We start from the raw sequence: 6,749 nt of genomic DNA, 5'->3' as shown, positions 1-6,749 counted from the left end.
TCTTAGACACACTTACATTTAAGATATGTGGAGTAGTGTCTAGCATAAACAAACTATTATATAATGTTCCTCTCATGAATCTTCAAGGCTTTGCCAGAATCTACAACAAATTACAGATGTGATAAGCAATATCGTTATCCAATACTAATGCACTATCACAAAAATCTGATAATTGGAGATTGATCATGAATGTACCTGAAACTTCTCCAAGCTTCTGTTTCGCCCTCTCTGCAATGTACTCTTTCAGTTTATCTTCCAATGCCCATCTTTACCATAGTGGAAGCATTGACCTTTATCCTTTGTTAGGTCTTTCTTAGCAATCTTTACTTTACCTGGTCTACCCTTGCCCTTACCATTCTTAAGGGACTTTTCTACTTTCCTTTTCTTTCTGGTTACACTAGGGTAGAGAATGGCTTCTCTTTCTTGATAGTGCTCTTTGCCTCCCTCAACATATTGAGAAGCTCTGGGAGAGTCACCTCAAGCTTATTCATATTAAAATTCATTATGAACTGTGGAAAGGAATCTGGTAGGGACTGAAGTACAATGTCCACATACAAGTTATCCTTAGGATATTGTTCTGAACTGGTGTCCCCTCAGTCATCCTAGCTCAGAAAAGGCTCTTGGATATCTCATATCGCTGAGTCCTTTCCTATTTCTCAAACAGTTTATAGACATATAGTAGTATGTTTCTAGCATCCATCTTTTCATGTTATTTCTGTAACTCAAGAGTCATAGAGCCCAACATATAACACCGAGCAAGAGTGAAGTCATCAATTTACTTCACGTAGTAAGCAATCTCATCCTTGCTTGCCCCTTTCCTTAGGCGTAGGCATCACTATATCAAGGATGTATGCTATTTTCTCTACTGTGAGAAAATTCTCAAGTTGTAGAGCCAATCCGTATAATTTGGACCAGTGAGGCGATTGACATCAAGTATGCCATGTAAGTGATTTGAAAGCGACATTTTCTAAAATAAAGATGCAGTAGAAATAAATAACATGCAGATTTTATAAAAAAATAAATAATCAAGATATGGACTTTTATCTTAATATGCTCCCACTATTTTACTAACGAGTCATATGACACCCTCAGCACGTGAAACCGAAGTCTCCAGTAGACTTCTAGTGGGGAACAAGATCCAATCAGCATCTTAGTGTAACATCGAGAGACACGACCAATCACATATTGAATCTCGGATTTTAATGATGAAGTCAATTGACAATTGTTTGACTAATCAGTGTGTTGAGATAAGTGTGCAGGATTAACTACGATGAAAGTAAGACATGCAGCAGGAGTTGCGTGGGAGTCATGACAATGATCACGTTGGGAGTTCGAGAGCTCGACGGAAGTTCGGACAGTCGTCGGAGGTTCTGCGGGAACAAATCTAAGAAGTCCAGAAGCTTGCCAAAGGAGCTCGTCGGAACTTGCCAAGTGGATCGTCGCAGTCCACGAGTTTGCCGGAAGTCCGCAGGAGCATCACCGAGGGTTCATCGGATGATCGACGGAAGTTCGCCGGAAACTCGCCGGAAGAAGCGAGTGACGCACTGAAGCAAGCTACAGAATATGTCTTAGAAAATAATCGTAGTTAGCACTTTGATTAAGTTAGAAATGGGAGGTGATCCCATTAGCTTAATCTTGGGGCAATTGGGCCCCTGAAGAACTCAAATTGGGTCGAATGGTTCAACCCATTCGGACCCAGGTTGCTGTGGGAGGTGCAATCGCCCAGGCAGGGAGGTAGCACCGCCCAGGCTATGTCTCCCAATGAGACTGGGCGGTGCAACCGCCCCAGCCAAGAGGTGCAACCGCCCAGGGCTCAGTCTCCGAGCGAGACTGGGCGGTGCAACCTCCTCTGTCAGGAGGTAGCACCACAAGAGCTCAAGTTTCGAGCTCTGCCAGGCGGTGCAACCTCCCCAGTCAGGCGGTGCAACCGCCTGAGCTACGTCTTCGAGCTCTGGCAGAGAGGTGCAACCGCCCTTGACAGAGGTGGCACCGCATAGAGGCTCAGTCTTCGAGCTCTGCCAGGCGGTGCAACCTCTCCAGTCAGGAGGTGCAACCGCTTGATCCCGGAATTCCGGGATTTGATCGTTTTGAGCTCCAAATTTGAACTGGGTTGGGGCCTATAAATACCCCACCCATTCAGCACTGAAAAGATACAGAACTACACCGAATTCTTGATCTTTTCTGTGATTCTAAGAGCTCAAATTTGTGTTAAGTCCAAAAGTTCTCCTCTTTCTGTTCTTCAAGTCTTGAGTTGTAAAGAGAGGAGAGAAAGGTTCTGTAAGGGTTGTCACCTGAGCCCGTCAAAAAGAGTGAAATTGTAAAAGGGCAGTTGGCCTTCGCCTATTGAAGGAAGGCCTCTAGTTGACGTCGGTGACCTCGTCGGTGGAGGAAGCCAAAAGTGGAGTAGGTCAAGACTGACCGAACCACTCTAAATCTCTGGTTTGCTTTCATTTTGAGCACTTTATCATTACTACAAACCTCCTACATAGCTACTGCTCTTTGCGCTTTTACGAACAAGTTTCTAAGTTCTGTTCTTTCCGAATCTGCATTCAGACGTAAATCGGTGTTTTCATACGATCTCTACATTACGGTTTACACTTACGTTTTGATTCTATTTATAACTGCAAATTGTCTTCTGTGCTTTTACGAACGAGTTTCTTTGCAGTTTACGTTTACGTCTTGATTTTGTTTATAACTACAAACTGATTTCTGCGCTTTTACGAACGAGTTTCTCTGCAGTTTACGTTTACATTCCATTTATAACTACAAACTGACTTCTGCGCTTTTACGAACGAGTGTCTAAGTTCAAATCTTTCCGAATCTACGTTTTGACGTAAAACTGTGTTTAGATGCAAACTGCGCTTAGACGCAATCTGCGCTTAAGACGCAAACTACGCTTAAATGCAAACTGCGCTTAGACGCAATCTGAGCTTCGATGCAATCTGCGCTTAGACGCAAACTGCGTAAAATGCGCTTTCACGCAATCTGAGCCTAAGACGCAAACTGCACTTAAATGCAAACTGCGCTTAGACGCAATCTGCATTTAGACGCAAACTGCATTTAGACACAAACTGCATTTAGACGCAAACTGCGTAAACTGCGCTTAGACGCAAACTGTGTTTAGACGTAAACTGTACTCAATCATAAGTAATCTTAGAATCGGCTTTTGCATCAAAATAGTTTCTATCAAACAAACGCAGCTTTTGTTTTTAATCGCTGAAAGATTTCCGCTGCACTAATTCACCACCCCCCCCTCTTAGTGCTCTCGATCCTAACAATTGGTATCAGAGCCCGGTTAACTCTCAAACGGATTAAAACCCAAGAGAGATGGCTTACGCCGGAAACCAAGAGGGCCATTCCATTACACGTCCACCCATGTTTAATGGGACGGACTACACCTATTGGAAGACCCGAATGAGGATCTTCCTTATTTCTATGGACGTTGAACTCTGGAATCTTGTCGAGAATGGTTTTTCAAAGTCTTCTCTTCCAATGATCGATTGGAACGATTCGGAGAAGAAGGCTTTCGCTCTTAATGCAAAGGCTATGAATGCCTTATTTTGCGCACTTGACAAAAACGAGTTTAATCGTGTTTCGATTTGTGAAACTGCATTTGATATTTGGCACACACTCGAGGTGACTCATGAAGGCACAAGTAGAGTGAAAGAGTCAAAAATCAATCTTTTGTTACACTCTTTTGAACTTTTTCGGATGAAACCGAGTGAGACTATTGGCGACATGTTTACCCGTTTCACGGATATTGTCAACGGTCTAAAAGGACTCGGAAAAAGTTTTTCAGATTTTGAGCTCGTAAATAAGATACTAAGATCCCTTCCTAAGAGTTGGGATCCTAAAGTCACTACTATTCAAGAGGCAAAAGATCTAAACAACTTCCCTCTTGAAGAACTAATTGGGTCATTAATGACCTACGAGATGACTTGCAAAGCTCACGAAGAGCAAGAAGACATCCTTCCAAAGAACAGGAAGGATATGGCACTTAGAACTTTGGAAGACCACTTGAGAGAAAACTCAAGTGATGAGGACTGTGACGATGACTTGGCACTTCTAACAAGAAAATTTAAAAAGTTCATTAAAAGAAACAAGTTTAAGAATGATACTAAAAATAAACTTGAACCCAAGAAGGATCAAGTTATTTGCTATGAGTGCAAAAAGCCGGGACACTACAAGAGTGACTATCCTCAAGCCAAGAAGAGAACAACAAAGAAGAAGGCGCTCAAAGCAACTTGGGATGATTCGAGCGCGTCTGAAGAAGAGGAGTCTAACACCGAGCAAGTTGCTCATTACGCCTTAATGGCCATCGGAGAGGAGGTAACGAATTTATTAGATGCTGATTTATCTTTCGATGAATTATTAAATGCCTTCCATGACTTATTTGATCAATGCAAGATTATCAATAGAAAATACAAATTGTTGAAAAAAGAACATGATAGTCTTACTTGTGATTTTGATAAGTTAAAAATTGAACATCATGATAGTTTAAATTCATGTATCAAATGTCATGATCTAGAAACTTTTCAAAAAGAAAACCTGCTACTCAAGGACACCTTGAAGAAATTCGAGGTTGGTAGCAAGTCATTGAACATGATCCTTGCAAACAAGGGTCACGTTCCAAAAAGAAGTGGAATTGGATTTGTGAGAAGTCCTCACCTAAATCCAACCACCTTTATAAAAGGCCCCATCTTACATGTTCAACACCAAGCAAAATGTAACTTTTGTTGCAAAATTGGACACAAGACACTTTACTGTCCATTCAAGAAAATTAGTCCAAACAAATTGATTTGGGTTCCTAAAGGAACCATGATAAACTCTATGCAACATGATAAACAATGTAGATCTATCTTTGAGGCACCCAAAAGCAAATGGGTACATAAAAATTATCCTTTCTTGTAGAAACTCACACCATCACAAGCTAGGAGCAAGAGATGGTACCTTGATAGTGGATGCTCAAGGCATATGACCGGAGATCCATCTCAATTCTCTAAGCTCACTAGCATAGACGAAGGCTATGTTACCTTCAGAGACAACAACAAGGGTAAAATCATTGGCAAAGGAACCATAGGTAACAAATCCAACTTCTTTATTGAAGATGTTTTATTAGTTGATGGTTTAAAACATAACCTCTTGAGTATTAGTCAATTATGTGATAAAGGATACACTGTCAAATTCGAATCTAATGCTTGCATCATTGAAAAACCACATAAGAACATGTCTATGATTGCATTAAAACAAAATAACGTATACACTATTGACATCAATGATTTATGTGATGAAATGTGTTTTGCGGTTATGAATGAGGATGCTTGGCTATGGCATAGAAGATTAGGTTATGCTAGCATGAAATTAATCACTCAAATATCATCTAGAGAACTTGTAAGAGGAATTCCTCGTATCAAGTTCATCAAAGATAATATATGTGATGCTTGCCAATTGGGTAAACAAATTAAGGGTAGTTTCAAAGCTAAGAATCAAATAAGCACCTCTAGTCCCTTACAATTGATTCATATGGACTTATTCGGACCAATCTCTACATCGAGTCTTGGAGGTAGCAAGTACGCCTTTGTCATCGTTGATGACTATAGTAGATATACATGGACCTACTTCTTAAAACAAAAAAATGAATGCTTTAAATATTTTACCAAGTTTTGTAAACTTGTTCAAAATCAGAAGGGTTCTATGATTTCGTCAATTAGAAGTGATCATGGTGGAGAATTTCAAAACCATGACTTCCAAGAATTCTGTGAACTCAATGGATACAACCATAACTTCTCTACTCCAAGAAATCCTCAACAAAATGGGGTAGTAGAAAGAAAAAATCGAAATTTACAAGAAATGACAAGAACCATGTTGAATGAACATAGCCTACCCAAATATTTTTGGGCCAAAGTCGTAAACACTGCATGCTATATTTTGAATAGAGTTCTAGTAAGACCCCTACTCACCAAAACTCCTTATGAGTTATGGAATAACAAAAAACCCAATGTCTCATATTTTAAAGTCTTTGGATGTAAATGTTTTATCTTAAATGAAAAGGATAACTTAGGAAAATTCGATGCTAAATCTGATGAAGGAATCTTTCTTGGTTATTCTTCGGTTTCTAAAGCTTTTTGTATTTTCAATAAAAAAACTTTAATTATTGAAGAATCCATCCATGTTGTTTTCAATGAGATTTCCGAAATTAGGAAAAATGATCTTGACGATGATGTTAATTTTGATTCTTTGAATTTAAACGCAACCCCGTCTCCAACTAGCAACTTGGATGCATCCACTTCCCAGATTTCCTTACCCAAGGATTGGAAGTATGTAGATGCTCATCCTAAGGAGCTAATCTTAGGAGACACATCAAAGGGGGTTCAAACACGATCTTCTTTTAAAAATTTTTGTGCCAACGCCACCTTTCTCTCCCAAATTGAACCCAAATGTGTTGATGAAGCCATGAAAGATGATTCATGGATTATCGCAATGCAAGATGAATTGAATCAATTTGAGAGAAATGAGGTGTGGACGCTTGTTCCTAGGCCAAATGACCATTTAGTAATTGGTACTAAATGGGTCTTTAGAAACAAGCAAGATGAAAATGGTATCGTGGTTAGAAATAAGGCTAGATTAGTGGCCAAAGGTTTCAACCAAGAAGAAGGTATCGATTATGAAGAAACCTTCGCTCCTATGGCTCGATTGGAAGCCATAAGAATGCTCCTTGCCTATGCTAGTAGTAATGATTTTAAATTATT

Source organism: Musa acuminata, chromosome BXJ2-2 (genome assembly GCF_036884655.1).
Source record: "Musa acuminata AAA Group cultivar baxijiao chromosome BXJ2-2, Cavendish_Baxijiao_AAA, whole genome shotgun sequence".
Classification (NCBI taxonomy): Eukaryota; Viridiplantae; Streptophyta; class Magnoliopsida; order Zingiberales; family Musaceae; genus Musa; species Musa acuminata.
This window is presented reverse-complemented; position numbering follows the sequence as displayed.